A 19,249-nucleotide genomic window follows, 5' to 3' on the forward strand; every position below is an offset into this window, starting at 1 on the left:
TTTTCCAACGTGGAAGTAGATATATATATACTTGTACAGCCACATTACAAACAAAATTCAGGAAGAAAATGGCACTTTACAAATATGTTTGTGAGGATAGTCAAGTGAGTGGGTATTAAAAAATGGGAAAAACTCTGCCATTGATTTTAGATAGTATTTGATGACAGTCTATTTTAGCTTTGGGTATCCGTCCTTTAGCTAGTGGTCTTTTAATAAATTTCAGCAGTTTCACCAGCAGGTTGGAAGGATGTTTGGTGAGACAGAGATGAGTGTTAAAAGGCTACAAAGAGTACTAAAAGCCCAAAATAGTTTGGATCTCAATTTTTGGTATTGCAAATACCCACAATCACAATCTTCTCGTGAGTCAGCCAACCTTCGTATACTTTTAGTTGATGTCTGTTTTTTTTTCCTTTTTATGTCTAAGAGCTTTGCTTTCTAGTTTCCCATGTTGAACAAGTATGAAATGTTGTATATTCAGAAATCTAATGTTGTTATGTGCCCCATGGTTCTGGGAATACATTCTCAGATGCTGGTGAATGTGAAGCTGATTGGTCCACAGAGGAGTCTTTAGAGAATATAACCAGATGGTAAATACATTAAGTAAGAAATCCCAAGATAATATTAATGCTAATTAGTATCATGATCCAGGCATGATTATAAGACTCTCTTCTTCTGTATCTCACATTATATTTATATGCAATACACCAGGATTATTATCCACAAGGTTCTAATCTCAAGGATACAGTGTGGACTAGAGGAGTAAAAATGGCTGGTTGAAGAAGCAAACATCCTAACCAATCAAAAATATCTCTGCTTCTGTCACCACACTTGTTAGCCTAACTTACTATAATCTTTTCATTGTGTGCAGTTATTTATATTTTATGAAATATTGGATGTTTAGGCTATTAAAATTACTTATTTTTTTAGTTTTAGTATTTTTCTTTTGTGTATTTAAAGTTTTAGAAAATTTTAACAAAGATTGGTCTTTAGTAATTAACCTATTATAATGATTATTTGTGATTAATAATTTTATTAGTCCTATTATTTTGGTTTAATGGATGCTGATGTTGAAAAGTAGGATAGTTTAATTACAGAAGAAAGCAGATAAGAAGGAAATATAATTTTAATTTAATTTTTTAAAAAATGTTTCTTTTATTCATTTTGCTGTTGACAAATGCAGAGTCATTTGTTAGATTTAATAGAAATCAAGATTCCATTGTTTGTTGTGGATATAACTAAATATAATATCTTAGTTTCCAATCAGAAAAGGATATGAGAGTCTATAAATGTCATCATGTAATATTATTCATAAACTTTGCTTAGGCAGAATAACTGTTATTTAACATTTCCTATTCCAGTTAACTGCACTGTGGACCATTTTGAATTTTATTTAATGAGGGAACATGGAGTAATAAGGTACAGTCTCTTAGGTTTAAGTTTGCTTTTTTTTGAAAGAACATTTGAAGACCTATATTAAATATGAATCTTTAAAAATATATTCTTTTATTATTTTCAGCAGATTTTTTGTCTGTCCTAAAAATTGTGATCAATAACCTTAGGCTTGTACTGTTGATTACAGGAATTGGCTAGTTTTCTTTACAAAGTGATGTATGTGTCTGTCATTTTTATATCATTTGATTATAATGTATATTCCCCAATTTTTCTGTGTTTTAACAAGAATCAAGAGTGTAAAGGTTACATGATAGGGAGAGTTGGATCTGTAGTTATGAGTATTTGTTACTCTTATATAGGTCCCAGCTTGTGTTCTCAACATGTAAGTGTTAGCTCACAACCATCTGTAACTCATGGTCCAGAGAATCTGATGCCTCTTAAGAACTGAATGTGAACCAGGCACACACATGGTACACACACACACACACACACACACACACACACACACACACACACACACAACCTACTGAGTCTATTTTGCTTATATGTACTTATGTTTATGGCTAATGGGGGGCAGGTTATATTCCTGGTGCAACTTGTTCAACCTTTCTTAGCAGCCATTGAGGGCCAATATTTATTCATCTATGATTCAGGCCTTGTTAAATTACACCACCCATCTTGGTATGTCTGGCTGTGGAGTCATAAGTAGAGGGTTTCATTAGGCAACTATATTTTTAAGATTTAATGGATGCACGTTTCCTGTTATGCTTAGAAGTCATGAAATATTGCAACAGGCATCCTGATCCTCTGACTCTTCATCTTTTTCTGCCTTCCCTTCCATGAATTTCCCTGAGCCTTAAGTGTGGTGCATCACATTAGATGCACTGGTTAGCAATGGGCACTTGTTCTTTTCATTCTGATTAGCTGTGGATAACTGTAAGAGTCTCTGTTTAATGTAAAAAGAGGATTCTTTGATGAGGGCTGAGAGGAACAATTATTAATGGTCACCAAGTAGAAAATTAAAAATAGTGAAGTGGAATGATAGAGGATTTTTTCTGGAGTAGTTTGACTCCAGCAGCCAGGATAATCTTCTATCTTGTCTCTCCAATTAGACTTACTTGCTATGGGCATCTGGCACCTTACAAAATGTCTGTTTATTCCTTAAAGATTCCCATGTTGTTTCTGTACTTAATAGTTGGTTGTTGTCTGTGCCCCAACAACCCAGTCTCAGGATGGTGTCCTCAATCAGCTTATTAAAATATCCTAATCAATCATGAAAATCAGAAAAAAGATTTATCCAATATAGTTAACATCACCATAGCTTTCATGTACACTGTAAGATTGACATAACAATAATGACAAGAATTTGTTTTCGAGATCAACCAGTGTATTCAGGTTCTTGATCCTGACCCAGAATACATCTATTTGTCATCCTAAAAAATTAAGTTATTGGTAACCTAGGTAAGCAATTTTAGTAAAAACTTCAGACTTGACAATCTACTAATCTTCTGTCTTCCAGGGTATAGAGCAGGCTTCCCTTTCTTTTCAATAGACTTTCAATTTAATGATTACCACCTGCCCTGTAGATAGCAATCAGCATCATCAAATAATTCTGTTAAGTCAGTTTAGCCTCCTGGTATAGATTTTTAGTCAGTTTCAGTCTAATGATACCCAGGGAATGCTGGCCTAAAATTCCCATGAGAATACCTTGTGAAAACATGATTTTCGTTTTCCCATAAACATGAACAGTTGAAGGTTTTGTATCAGTTAATGTAAATTTACAAAGAAAATATATAAAGGAAATAACAATAAAGGTAAACCATTACCAGGTGACTGATGAGAAAATTCTCAAACACACATGCACATACATACACACACTCACATATACATGGGGCCACTTTGAAAGACAAGAAATGATATAAAATATCTCAAAGGCATCTATTAAGATGGTCAGGAAGGAAAATGACTTGCTTTAAAGCACATTTCTTCTAATGACCTCACTTCAATTGCCAGGTCTTACATAGTGAAAAGGGCAAATTGAGTCCCTCAAGTTTCTTTTGACATCCATACATGCTTTCTGACATATACACCACAAGCAACTAATGAAATGAATACAAATTAGGAAAATAATAAAAGCACATTTCAAATGAGTAAACATGATAATCATTGGTGATCAAAGAGTAAATGATTCCTCTTTGTTATTTCTTTTTTTTTTCTTTTATTTATTTTATTTTACAATACTATTCAGTTCTACATAACAGCCACAGATTCGCTTGTTCTCCCCCTTCCTGCCCCCTTCCCCTTCCCCCAGTCCAACTCACATTCCCACCACCTCCAGAACAAGGCGACCCCCGAGGACTGAGATCAACCTGATAGATTCAGTCCAGGCAGGTCCAGTCCCCTCCTCCCAGATTGAGCCAAGCATCCCTATATAAGTCCCAGGATTCAAACAGCTATCTCATGCAGCGAGCCCAGGACCTGGTATCACTGCCCAGATGCCTCCCAAACAGATCAAGCCAATCAACTGTCTCACCTATTCAGAGGGCCTGATCCAGTTGGGGGCCCCTCAGCCTTTGCTTCATAGTTCATGTGTTTCCATTCATTTCGCTATTTGTCCCTGTGCTTTATCCAACCTTGGTTTCAACAATTCTTGCTCATATAAACCCTCCTCTTTCTCACTAATTAGACTCCCAGCGCTCCACCCGGGGCCTAGCCATGGATGTCTGCATCCAGATTCCTCAGTCCTTGGATGGGGTTTCTGGCACAACTATTAGGGTGTTTGGCCATCCCATCACCAGAGTAGGTCAGTCCCGGCTGTCTCTCGGCCATTGCTAGCAGTCTTTGGTGGGGGTATCTTTGTGGATTTCTGTGGGCCTCTTTAGCACTTTGTTTCTTCCTTTTCTCATGTGGTCTTCATTTACTATGGTCTCCTATTCCTTGTTCTCCCTCTCTGTTCTTGATCCAGCTGGAATCTCCCGCTCTCTTTCCCTCGACCCTCGCCGTTCATTGCTCCCACTCATGTCCAGGCTGTTCATGTAGATCTCATCCATTTCTCTGTCATTGGGTGATCCCTGTGTCTTTCTTGGAGTTCTGTTTTCCAGGTAGCCTCCCTGGTGATGTGAGTAGCAGTCCAGTCATCCTGGTTCCACATCTAGTATACTCCTATGAGTGAGTGCATACTATATTTGTCTTTCTGAGTCTGGATTACCTCACTCAGGATAATTTTTTCTAGATCCATCCATTTGCCTGCAAACCTCATGATGTCATTGTTTTTCTCTGCTGAGTAGTATTCCATTGTGTATATGTGCCACAATTTATTTATCCATTCTTCTGTTGAAGGGCATCTAGGTTGTTTCCAAGTTTTGGCTATTACAAACAATGCTGATATAAACATAGCTCAGCAAGTGCTCTTGTGGTACGATTAAGCATTTCTTGGGTATATGCCCAAGAGTGGTATAGCTGGATCTTGGGGGAGATTGTTTCCCAATTTTCTAAGAAAGCACCATATTGATTTCCAAAGTGGTTGTACAAGCTTGCATTCCCACCAGCAGTGGAGGAGCCAGTAGCACAGGCACTGAGAGAAACAATCAATCAATGGGACCTCTTGAAACTGAGAAGCTTTTGTAGAGCAAAGGATACAGTCAACAAGGCAAAGCAACAGCCTACAGAATGGGAAAAGATCTTCACCAACCCCACATCTGACAGAGGACTGATATTCAGAATATATAAGGAACTCAAGAAATTAGACATCAAAACAACCAGCAATCCAATTAAGAAATGGGCTATAGAACTAAACAGAGAATGCTCAACAGAGGAAACTCAAATGGCTGAAAGACATTTAAGGAATTGCTCAACATCCCTAATCATCAGGAAAATGCAAATCAAAACAACTCTGAGATACCACCTTATGCCTGTCAGAATGGCTAAGATCAAAAACACTGAGGACACTTTTGATGGAGAGGACGTGGAACTCGGGGAACTCTTTGTTATTTCTTAAGTATTTAAGTCATTTGGACACACTAAATGGTATAGAAGATTTGCTGAGTAAACCATTGAGGACTAAAATAATACAAACAATATATGATTATCAGAATCTTGATATCTTCAAATGTACCAGTTTTGTTTTTAAGTATCAATATATGACTAAAATAAAATAAAACTAAGCCTTTCTGTCAGTCAGTCCTGTGTATTTGTTCTGAAGAGCATCTGATAGGGAGCTCTTTCAAGCGTTTCTTATACCGCAGTACATAACTCCAACTTAGGGAAGATTAGATGGTAAAAGACATGACCCCTTGAAATTTAAAACTTCTTCTTTGGTTATGAATATAAGGACGGTAAAGATCATCATTTTAAAGTGATGTTGATGTAAATGAGTACCATTCATTCTCAAGAACAATCAATTTAGGGTCCCGGAAGAAAGATGGAGCATATATTATTGAGGCAGAGACAATGAATTATGAAAACAGTTCAATCATAATAACACTTGAAAATATGAAAATGTTTACAATTAATTTTCTCTTGGATGCTTTGACATTATACTCACTGCTGTCCTTAGCGTGCAGTCTTGTTCAGGGCCTGTGCATTATTTTGTGCAGCACCCAGTTGCTGTGGAATAAAATTCAGAATCATCATGATAAGATAAAGAGAGCATAACAAACAACTCAAGTATATTTATAAAGTGATGTGTATTCAGAAGAGGATGAAATTTTCTACTGAAAAAGATTTAAAACTAGCTTTAGGTGATGATGATGATGATAATGGTGATGATGAAACTAATGTTAAAAAAAATACTACTGAAAAAGTCTGTAAGACACGCTCCAGCTTCACACCAGAAAAGACTGATCAGTAGGTTAAGTATCTTTCAAAAAAACAACAACAAAAAAAAAAAACAGCCTCCCAAAAGATTAACAGGACCTAGTTTTGTTGACATTGAAGCAAAAATGGAAGTAGCTGTAAACAAAGGTTGTTTTCTTCACAAAATAGAACCCATGTCCATAATTTTATGAAGAATGCTTCCGTGGGGACTATGCTGCTGCTAGACCCATCTGGTACACAAAGTCCTGTGCTGCCACCATGGGCCATGGTAACAACAGGCCCCAATATGCTGCCAATGACTATATCTGGGTCCATGGTCCTGAAGCAGCTGGGGTCTCTGTTGATGTGGTTATACTTCTTCCTGGGGAACGTTGGCCGCATTGGTCCATTAGGGTGGAGGGAACAGAAGCAGGGATCAAGCTTCAGTATGGCTGTGGGTACTAACAAGACAGCCGTCCATGAGACAGACTTCAGTTAATCAGCTTCCTATAAATTCCTTATACTTTGTTCCAGAGTATAAGGAATATATAGGACTGGGGAGCCTGGGAACAAACTCTAATTTGTGTTAACTGGCACACTCCTGATGAGAGCCATAAGCCTAAGTGACCCTTGACAACATGCTGTCATATTTGGGCTTCTTTCCTCTTTTCTTAGATCTAGGCCTTGCTTAAGTCTCTATAGCACCAGACCCTCTTCTCACAAATACCAGAACCTCTTCTCAATTATCAGGTGAAAGAGCTGCAGTTAAGCAATTAGGTAGTTAGGCAAGAGTAGATAGATAGCCCCCAGAGCAACATTCCCTGATGGCCAAACAGCCCATAATTAAGTCCCTTCCTGCTTGCAATCCCATAATTAAGTCCATTCCTTTTGGCAACCCCCATAATTAAGTCCATTCCTGCTTGCAACCCCTTTTGCCTACCTATATATGCCTTAAGAGAAAAATAAAATTTTGGAGCTTGATCAGACTCCTGTCCTGTTCTCATTCTTTGTATCTCTTGTCCCTCTCATTTGCTACCCCTCCCTTTTGGTCCCCATTGAGGACCCCGCTGGCCGGGGCACACTCCTATCATAAGGCTTTGTATGTGACAGTAAGTTCCTATAGCAGACCTCCCAACACGTCTTCTCAGCAGGAATCTGTGCAAAGGATCAAGCTAAAGATAAATCAGGCATCTGGTTTAGAGACAGCTTTCAGATGAGGTCAGTTCTCCAGGCCCAAGGACATCTTCCAAATAAGGGCAGATATAGGCAGGAAGTTCTGCTGGTAGGAGGGAGCCCCATGTTGCTGAACTATTGAATTAAGCTGCCAGGCCATGGGGAGACTGCAACTTCTACCAGTCAGCAAATATCTTCCAACATGTGGGTGTCTCTTGCCTGTGTTACTACAGGGGTCCTGGTAAACCACGCGTTGAACCATGTGTTAAACCATATGTTGAAGCACAACAGCTCTGCTGAGCTCACCCCACCCTACACTGGCCCAGAGTGACCTGCTCCCCCACCCAAGGAGAGCTAACCCTGAACCTCTCAGCCCTGGGATAGTGGACCCTGATGATGCCCGCACCTGGCACCACCCCCTAAAGGTGAGATGGCCCCCACATTTAGGGAAGCTCACCCCATCCCTCACCATGTGCCTGGGAGAGCTGGCTCCACCCCTCAGCTGAGGGAGTGATCCCAGTGCCTTGGACTCACCAACTCACCTACCACCCAAGGCAAGATGCCTTGGAGTAGGCACACCTGAATATGTACCCTATCTATGACTGGCTGGAATGTATAAAGAGACTGGTCCTACAGAACCATAGGCACAGGCCTATGACTCAGGGCAGCAGAAGGATATTGGGGAGAAATATCAGTGGGGGTCCAGTATCCAGTACTGATGATGTACCAAAGTCAATGGCCTTGAACTTGAGCAACAATTCATCACACAATGAACATTTGCATGTAAACCTGTTTGGACAGAAGGGTATACTGCATGATACACAGCAGCTCCCAATGCCACTAAGATGAATGAAGAAGCAATAGAGAGGTGGAGAAGACTGAGGAGTGTTTTTCTTTTTTATTAGTGTTTATTTTTACTAGTTTTTTAGCTTTGTGGAGGACACTACAAGATGGAGAGGCAGATATGGAGGGACTGGGAGATGAATGGGACCGGGGTGTATTATGTGAAATTCCCAAAGAATTTATTAAAAAAGCAGATTGAAATTTCATTAAAGAATAACACTTAACCTTAGATTTATTAAATATGAAACTGTGAATGTACAAATTTTATATTATAATGTGCTCTTATAATTATCTAAATAATTATACTTTAAATTTTAAAATTTTCTGTATATTCTTTCATTATTTCCCAGACATTATAGATGCATTTGGTACTGAGGACTGAATTATTCCCCACAGAATATTAAATTGAATCCTTCCCTCCCAGTGATATTGTAGCAGCAGATGGAGCATTTCAGAGGTTAGTAGGGTCAATAGTATTGTGACACATGTCTTTATAGTTCTCATAAAAAAATAAATGGCTTTATAAGAAGGGGAAGATGCAAAGATGATTCTCTTTTCCTATTATGTAATGAACCAGTTAAAAGGCAGCAGTCTACAAGCCAGGAAAATGGCCTATATCAATTATTTATTTCTCTGGTACCTGGTTTTTATTCTACTCTTTTTTAAATATATAGCATAAGCCTTTCAGTCTAAGGAATTTTATAGTGGATCCAATGTCCAATAAATGTTAGATAGGATTATAAATTCACTTGCTAGCAGTAATTGATGAAGCTGGATTTGTGCTAAGTAGAATTTACGAGCTTTACTAAAATGAAAGTAGAGTATTTTGTGGAAGAATAGTTGATGGGGCATTTTTTTGTAATAAAAATATACAAGGTGATCACTTTAAATTAAGAAAAATTTAATTTGTCTCCTAGCATCAGGCATTTCATTGGATTGCTGTTTGATGCCATTGATTCTGTGTCTCTGGTGAGGCAGCACACCAAGATGAACTGTGTGTGGTTTGATAGATGTGTTTCAGTATAGCAGTAATTACAAATAAAAATAGGAATGAGGAATAGGCGGAGTTCTATTTCCTTTGTTAATAGAACCTTCCCAATTACCTAAGAGCTTCTGTATCTTAACACTTAACATTTATACCACCTCTACTAGATGCCCACCACACTAAAGAAGAAGGCTTTACATTTCAGAGTATTTTAGATCTAAAACTGTAGCAGGCACTATGAAGACCAATACCCTTTAAAATAAATAATTGAAGTGGGTGCCAATGCTAATTTATTCACCCTAAAAAAGAAACTAGTAGAGGTGCGCATATTACATACTCTAAATTTTAAGTAACTATATGTGTAAGGACATTTGACTGTTTTAACAATGCAGGGATAACTAAAACCAGTAACATTTTGCTTGTTGTTGCATGCATGATAGTAGAATAAAAGCCCAATGCAAAATACTTTACTTGTAATAAACAAATTATAGATATAAGTCCTAAGAAAGAATGCCCAGATCCCAAACAGTTAAAATTAAAAGGCTTTCTTATAGCAATGTAGGTCAATTACTGTCACCATTTAATTTATAGGGCAAAAAAAAACATTGCATCCTATCATTAAATTATTTTAATGATTTATTATATGAAAATCTGAGATTACCATTCAATTTTCTAGAAAGCAAGTGTTAAGAATCTCTGACTTGGTGGGGTATGGTAGTGCACACATTTAATTCCAGCACTAGGGAGGCAGAGGAAGATGAATCTCCATGAGTTGTAAGCCAGCCTGGTCTACAAAGTGAGTTCCAGGACAGCCAGGGCAGTTACACAGAGAAACCCTGTCTTGGAAAAAAAAAGAATCTCTGAATTTGTAAAGTGATTGGTTACTAACTCATTAAAGTCATTCACTCTTTCAAAGGCCAATGGCCCAAAATGCTTCAACTACTTAGCAAGTGAAACTTTGTAATTGCAAAATGTTGAATGATGAACTGCAAAGTTTGGTTCATACTTTCTTGTGAAACGAAAAATAAAATTCATCCAAAACTTTTAGAGCAACAGAATTGGAGATGTGATAGGACAAGGTTTGGAGATATTAACAAGTGATAGTAGGGGGATCCCTGCTGGTGTCGCACAGGGAAATACACTTTGAAAAAAAAAAGTTTCCTAGTGTAATACAATCTTCAGTGCACAAACAAGTGCAATTATATTGAAACTCAACTCAGGGTACATGCCATTTCCTCCTGGAAGATGGGTTTTAGAGACAGGCTACCTGTACTAGATAAAGGTCCTAAGGGTCTGGCCTGGTCTCCTTCATACAGATAACATAGAGGTTATTTGGGCTATTAGTCACCTCCGGTCCTGTTTGTGGGAACTTGGGGGAGCCTCTGGCTATGAAGGTCTTTTAGAATACTAGCCTTCTCTGGTCTTGGTTTTAAGAGATTGAGATGGCCTGGCCTAAGAGATAATGCAGACTACCAGATGGTTAATTGTTTCCAACTCTCAGCTTTCTGGATAGAAGAACAGGTTTTTCATCTTTCACATGGAAAATACAATCCTGTGTGCTTACCATTCCTGGTTTCTCTGGAGATCTGTGGGCAAAGACCTTCCAACATGATAGACCACATTATGTCAGGATATGCAGAGCTGCCACTTCAATAATTGTTTAAAAGAAAAAGGGAAAATTTCTTTCAAACTTAGATAATTTTTAAATGGTATTGTATAATTTATGTTTTAGAGTTGTGGAGACTGTTTGACATTGAGCCAGAAGTCTTATATTAAATTAGTTTGTTGGAAAATTACAAAATAAAAGAGAACCAGTATTAAGACAGTACCATGGAGCTTAAAAAAGAGCACTGAGTTAGTTTTCAGACTAAGACAATATAGATACATGAAAATCTTTAATACTGTAGAGGAAATTTAGAAAATTGTTTCATTATATTAATAATTCTATACAAATTAAATAGTGCTTTATAAACCAGACACTAAATTTCTTGGAGGGGAAAATATACCAATGTGAAATTAACAAAAAATAGAAACAATGATCAAAACTGCTAGCAAGAATAAATAGTGAACATTTCACTGTGGCTATATGTTGAAAAACTTGACAGTGTATGAGACCTGTGAGAAATGTCCTGAGAATTCTTTAAGTAGATTCAACATGAGAGAAAGGAAACTAGAGGGAGAGGGTCACCACTACTCTTCTCATGATGCCCTCGTACTGGAAAACCAAAGACTGAATCTTCTGTTGGTCTTAGCTCCTCCCTACCAGGCCCCAGAACCCTCAAATTCCACCTGGATGGCAGAAACACTGAGAAATAGTGTTTCCTGCCTCTGTGGTTGTCCAGTGAAATTGAATTCAGAAGGGTATCAGGGTCTTGAACATCATCTGATGACTGTACTGAATACACAGACCACTCTATTGCATCTATCTCACTGGTAAAAAAAAAAAAAAACATGAAAGCTTTAATATATTTTGTTAGTTTTGTAAACCATAGAGCAATTGAAGAGAAGGGATGATATTCATGGAAATATACTGCACAGAGTTGGTCAAGAATAATTATCACAGCAACAGATCAATTGAATAGTTTTCCCAGCCAAACTGCACAGAGTTGGTCAAGAATAAATATCACAGCAACAGATCAATTGAATAGTTTTCCCAGCCAAATATGATCTGTATGTCTCCTCATTTCATGTCACTATACTCTTGTTCTTCCTTGTTTGCAAATAAAATAAAAACAACCTAAGAGTATTCACTTTGATTGTTAGCACTCAGAGCATGTGCAAGAAATGGCACTAAAAGATGACATGGACCAGTATTCTTTATTTTATTTTATTTTTCAAGGAAGCACAAATGGATCCCTCTATTCCAGAAATTATCCAGTACATTTTAATATTGAAATAGAAATAAAAAACTTCTGCTATATTGAACACAGCAATTTGTTCTTTAGCCACCGTCTTTTTCATTTTTTAGAACTTTTAAATGATGTTTCCATAGGTACTTTTATTTTGTTGAATGGTAGGTAGATCTGTGAACACAGGAATAATTGATTGCTGAAAGCTTAATGAGATATGGTATTCTACAATGTGCCTTTATGATCATTTTTTGTAGTGAGTAGCCATTCCAGCTTTTATCTGGAAGTTCCAACCCCCATTGAGACTCTGGCAACTGTCACACCTACGAGGCGGGGCCAAGGGAGGAGCCTGGAGACCTGAGAGCTGGAGGGGCCAGTGCTCTCCCCTAGCCCTGCCTCATAGGTGTGATAGTTGCCAGAGTCTCAATGGGGGTTGGAATTTCCAGATCAAAGCTGGAATGGCTACCCACTATAATTTTTTTAATTAAAAATTTTAAATTTAATTTACATACCAACCATGGTTTCCCCTCCCTCCTCTCCTCCCATCCCCTTTCTCCTCCTTCCTTCAACACTGTATCCACTCTTCCTCTGTATCCATTTAGAAAGAGTAAGGCCTTCCATGAGAGTCAACAAAGCATGGCCTATCAAGTTGAGGCAAGACCAAACTCCTATCCTTGCATCAAGGCTGAGAGAGGCATATGGGAATATAGGAAATAGGTTCCAAAAAGCCTGCTCATGAACCAGGGACAGGTCCTGGTCTTACTGCTGGGGACCCCATAAACAGACCAAGCAACACAATTCATAAGTGGATATTAGATGTAAAGCAAAGATTAACCAGACTGCAATCCACAGCCCCAGAGAACTTAGGTAACAAGGTGGACCCTAAGAGGTATACATGGATCACCCTGGGAAGGGTAAATATATGAGATCTCCTGGAAAAACTAGGGGCAGGGTAGGGCAGAATGGAGGGGATAGAAGATGGGAACATGAAGATGGAATGGTTGAGTTGGGGGAGGGACAGAGAGGGTGAGAAATGAAAAAGATATCTTGATAGAGTGGGCCATTATGGGGTTATCATGAAATCTGTTGTCAGGGAAACTCCAAGGAGTCCACAAGGATGGCCCCAACTAACTCCTAGCAATAGTGGAGAGGGTGCCTGAACTGGCCATCTCTTATAATGAAATTGGTTACTATCCTAATTGTCATCATAGAACCTTCATTCTGTAACTGACTGAGGCAGATGCAGAGATCCATAGCCAAGCACTGGGCTAAGCTCCTGGAGTCCAGCTAATGAGAGGGGGGAGAGATTATACGAGGTGTGGGGGGTTAAGATCATGATGGAGAAACCCACAGAGACAGTTGACCTGAGCTTGTGGGAGCTCATGAACTGGACTCTAGGCCATATAGCTAGGGAGCTTGCATCGGATTGACCTAGACCCTCCGCATGTGGGTGATAGTTGCAATGTGCCTTTAAGGCAAGGAAGAGACCTGAAGTTCTACCAGAAATGTCTTGTTCATTTTCACTCACTATACTCTTATCTTCAGTTTCTACAGAATCAAAAGAATTAAAGTAAATTTGTATTTTCTCAAAAAGTGAAGGGTGGGCATGGAAGGATGAGAAGGTTTCTGGAATTACACATGTCTAAATAAGCACTTACATAGTCTCATCTAAAAAGTGAAGATTGGGGTGAAAGTCAGTTGTGTGACTTACCAATAAGAAGATCCTCCCTTAAAAAACAGTGAAAAGGACAGAACCAAGTCCACTATAGTTGACCTCTGACATTATTATGCCCAGATCACTGGAACCCCCAAAAGACTACCACAGAGACCAAATTCCATATGTAAAAGCAAAGAGCCTTTATTTTCAAACTCTGTACAACACAGTGGTGAAAGCAGAGAGCCCAGAGCCCATGCAGGGTAGGGTTCCCCCCATTTTTTTATTAAGAAATTTTCTATTCACTTTACATACCAACCACAGATTACTCCCTCTTCCCACCCCTTAGCATTTCCCCCAATTCACCCCCATCCCCACATTTTCCAAATCAAGGTCTCCCATGGGAATCAGCAGAGCCTGGCACACACATCTGGAGGAAGTTGGGGTGAGGGTATTTCCAGGGTCTTGAAGGGGATTTTCAGGACCCTGATTGGCTGACTTTTGTCTAGAGGTATAGGGCATGTTTGGGAGGTCAGGTATTTCCTCTTAGATGCAGGCTTGATTGAGTGGTATCAGCTTATGGCTTTTCTTGGGTCCAGGTATTGTCTAACAGAAGCTGTGTCTGGGCCTCTAAGCCTGTCATGGCAGCTGTGTGGTCAAGCTGTTTTAGGCTGCCCTCATATTCTCCCCTTCACAAGTACCAGTGATAGGACTCAACCATGAGTCCTATCTACCCAGGGAATTTTTGTTCTTTATTAAGAAAATTTCTACTCACTCTACATACCACTCACAGACCCCACCTCCTCCCTCCTCCCACCCACAGCCCTCTCTCCCAAGCCACCCCACATCCCTACATCTATCAAATCAAGATCTCCCATGGGGAGTCATCAGAGGCCGGCACACTGAGCCTAGGCAAGTCCAAGCCCCTTCCCATTGCACCAAGGCTGCACAAGGCATCACACCACAGGGACTAGATTCCCAAAAGCCTGCGCATGCACCAGGGCTGGATCCTGATCCCCCTTCCTGGGTGCCCCCCAAACAGTTCAAGCCAAACAACCATCTTCCGTATCCAGAGGGCCTAGTCCTGTCCCATGGGGGCTCCACAGCCACTAGTCTACTGTTCATGCTGCCCATGGATTTAAGGATTTTGGGACCTAAGAACCACCAGCAACATCTGTATCTATGGCCATTCTTAAGGCCCTGTAGTTCTGATCTTTGAGTACAATGAGATTATAATCTTACATCGTACCTCTTTGGTTCTACACAAAAATCAAGTGTCTTATTTTATTTCAGAACCATTTCAGTTAATAAATTTATCAACTGACAACTCTGAACCTATTTTCCTGGTATGTCAATGGGCATTATAGTTAGCCATTTCATCCCCTATGCCAGTGAATTTCCTTTTGACCCAACACTTCAACCTATTTTGGGCAGGGAACATGGGATGACATATTCTCTAATGGAACTGCCCCCCAAAAGTTGAAAGGCTAGTCAAAAGCTGAAAGGCTAGTCAAAGGCTAGGCAAAGGGGCATCTGTCAGAAGCATGTGTCTATCTGACCCAGCTGTATAGACAGGGAACAATCACATTGACTGGGCTGGTCCATGTCAGCTTTTAGCAAGTTCAGAGCTCATAGTCATTCAGGGTGGTATAGTCAGCAATTGAAGCTTGGAGGTGTCTACCAGCCAAGTGGAAACCTGTTGAGACAAATCTAAATTAGTATCAAAAGTTACAATTTACAAACTTATTTAGGATTTTTGGGCCCATATTCATAGTAATTGGGAAGAACAGAAATTCTGAGACCAGGAGAGAAAAAAATACCATTCTTAGTAATAGACAATTGGGGGAAAATTTATGCTCTACATATCTGGGATCCTTCCAACTTCTGTGAAGTGGATCCAGGTTTTGTGACTATTTTAATCCTCTAAGGCTTATTTGCATTATCTTACAAAATGACATAAAAGTTTTAGATATATTAGTGTTACCAATCTGTACTGAAATCTATATCATAGACAGAGCAGGTGATGAGTATCTATAAAAGAAGGGACTCACACCATTGAGTCCTAACAAGAACTACAGATTTGGGGTTAAAAACTTGTGAATGTTCCTTCTGTCCGGAGAGCCAGGTATAAATTAGATGAGATATTTTGGCCTCATGAAAAGCACTTTTAAATTTATATTTAGATGACAATCAAAATAAATCTAAAATGTTTAGCTTATGACTGAATAGTAAGTAGTCATTGCTTTACCAGCTTATCAGAAATCTATTCAATGTTATATGCTCTCATATCCATACACCTTTATCTAACTTAAATATTCTTAGACCCTCAAAACTTGCATAGATTTTCATATCATCAGACCTTTTTTAGATCCATATTTAAACCTTTATGACTTACTTAAACTTTTATATCTTAGAACATTTTCTTAAAAATGAGCAAACAAGCTAGTTATAGCTTTGTGGAAGGATCTGATGGTCTGATGCTGCTAAGCTGACAAAGTTATAGCTAGCCTAGCCATCAGTATTATCAGAGGTCCGAGAAGGATAAATTATATCTGAGGGCAGACCACGCAATTTGTGATTCTATAAATGACAGGGACAAGTCCATACCCAGGTCTCCATAGCATTGGAGGCACAAGTATCAGAACGGCATCATCTTCTTCAGCCATCAGGCACATAAGGCAGAGTTTTTCCAGTAGAAAAGGGACACAGGAAGACTGATTTTACTTTGTCTAGGCAAAAGGGGAGCAAACAATTCTCCAGGGTCCTGCTATTGGTCCACAGCCTGGGCCAGGTCCTGTTAGCAGGTGTTGCATTGTGGGCATCTTCCTTGTGTTCAGCATTACCACAATCTAGGTGGAGACGTCATGTGATGCCCCGTACATAATGTTCTTTGGAGACCTTTAGTCACTGCTAGGATCTGGAAGTCTGTCTGATATAATAAGCTTTTAGATCAACATTTTAAATGCCATATTCTGCAGATCTCTGAAGTATGAGGGCTGTCCAGGTGTATCTGAATAGGTAAACTTTGTTTCTTGTTTTAAGCTCAACCTTGAAAACATATGCAAGGGACTAAGTAAAGCTTGTCCCTGTAATTAATTACATCAGTATTTAGCATGACTACAATTAAAGAACTTGATTATTTATAAGATGACTATTTACTTATGTTCTCTAATAGTCTACAATAAGCAGCCTTGAAAACAATGATTTTAAATTGGAGCTCTTCTAGTATCAAATACAGATTCAGTAAAGAAACCAAGAGAAAATATCAATATAAAACATTTATATGACTCAGTTTATCCAAATAGCTTAAGCTTAACAAATTTAGCAAAGACAAGGAGGCTAAATATACATTCTTAAGCCTGAATAGACTTGAGTAAGGAGAAACATTCTCCAAGTCACTGGTTCTCAACTTTCCCATGCTATTTCATAACCTCAGTTTTGCCATTGTTATGAACCTCAATGCAAATATCTGACATGCAGGTGGACCAAGGCTACCCCTGTAAAGAGGTTTTACAACCCCCCAAAGGGTGGAGATTCATGGGGTTAGGAGCTGTTCCAAGCCCTTTGCCTAGGTCATTGTCTTTCTGTATCACAAGAAATTAACATCCCAGTTTCTGGTGACTATCACCTAGGTGACTCCTTTTTTTTTTCTAAAAAAATTATTTTATTCATTTTACATACAAACCATAGGTGCCCCTCTCATCCTTCCTCCCACTCTCCCACCCCCACCCCATGACTCTTAAATTACAAATTGTAGCTGCCAGAGCAAGGTACATTCTTGTATATAAAAACATTGAGGTGAAGATTAAATACTTATCAAATACCTTATTTATTAAATACATGTAGCCATTTATTTAAATTCTCTAGAAGCTTACTCTTGAGTACTTGGCAAAGACATAAGTACTTAGGTATAAATCTCCAAGTTAGCTTTTGTTAACCTGAATAGATCTTTATAACATTAGTAAAAGATGGCTTTCAGCCATGTGGCTGCCTACATGATGATGAGATCACCAGCCAAGTTGGAGGAAAGCCATGTAGTTGCTCTTTATAACATGTTTTTCTAAAGAATAGTTACTTACATACATGTGCATAGTTGGATCCAAGTTACAGACACATACATACAGTTAAAGCTAGCTTACATTCACACATCCAAGTCATATATATATATATATATATGTATATATATATATATATGTATATATATATATATATACACACACACACATACACACACACACACACACACACACATATATATATATATTATAACACATAAGTGGTTTGCAGTGAAGAATCATCAGCTAATTTTAAAATGAGAACCAACCAGAATTAACTTTCAAATTCAGTATTTTTAGGTATGAGAAACTTCAACATAGTTCACATCTCTTCTGACCTTCTACAACCTTCTATGTACCTTCAGTCTGTTCCTTCGATTCCTCAGAGAGAAACTTCAGACAATTTTTTTCCTTTTTTTTCTTATTATTTTAGTCTGCGTTCTCTCTTATTTTTTAAACACAAAAACTCTTACCAAAGACTTTCTTGTAATTTCTTTCAGTAGTCTAGGATATATTATAAAGCTACAATATTTTAAACAACAACAGAAATACATGTGTATACCATAACAAGAATAACTCTAAATTTGCATCAATACTGTACTGGCATGAAGAATCTTTGGATCTGAATGATGAAGGCAGCCCTGGCTACAGCATTATTACATAGCTGCCTTAGCTTAGCAACCATAGGCAGTGACATTCCATTCCTCCCTTGGAGCAGGCAACCCCAGAGCAGGTCTTGGGAGCCCGACTCATCAACATGGGAGGAGAAGTATAGCATGAGGACACAAGATCACAGCCAAGCCAACTCCAGATTCCCAAGTGCATGAAAGTGTCAGACTAGAAGGGACTCTATGCCCCAGCCAGGTCCCTCTGGAGCTATGACTGCAGAGGGGCAGTTCTCCATCAGCCCAGAGCCACATAGGACCCAGGTATGCTCCAAGCTACATAAGGCCCTGCCTGCTCTGCACTGCTCTACCCTGTGGCTCCCTGCTCCGGGTCTTGCCCTGAAGCCAGAGTCTCGAGGTGCTCATGACCTGCCCTAGCTCTTAGTCCCAGACATGGCTGCAGCTTCTGGGCTTCCCTGGCCATCACTAGCACACTGCCGCAAAGTCTCCACCCCATGGCAAGGGCAGCCTCGAACTTGCCATGTTCAGGCCATTGTGTTCATGGCCCACCCTAGCTCTCAGTGGCTTGTTGGCACACCAGGTCCCTGCAACAGCCCGTGGGCCACCCTGTCTGTCACCCATCCTGAATCACAACAATGTGGTGCCCTGTCTTCTGCTGCCTATGCTGTGGGTCAGAGGGCAAGGAAGAGATGGGGGAGTACTTTTAGTCTGTGCCAGTTCAATCAAAGGGACCCTCTGTCCCTTCTGCTGTCCATCTGGCCCCAAAGACTGTCCACAGGAGTCACAATGCACACACAAGCCTAGGCATAAATCATGCATACTTGTGGCCACATTTTTCACACATTTACACATTTGTATAGGCACGAAATTCCAACATA

The sequence above is a fragment of the Peromyscus leucopus genome, chromosome 1, assembly GCF_004664715.2.
Source record: "Peromyscus leucopus breed LL Stock chromosome 1, UCI_PerLeu_2.1, whole genome shotgun sequence".
NCBI lineage: Eukaryota > Metazoa > Chordata > Mammalia > Rodentia > Cricetidae > Peromyscus > Peromyscus leucopus.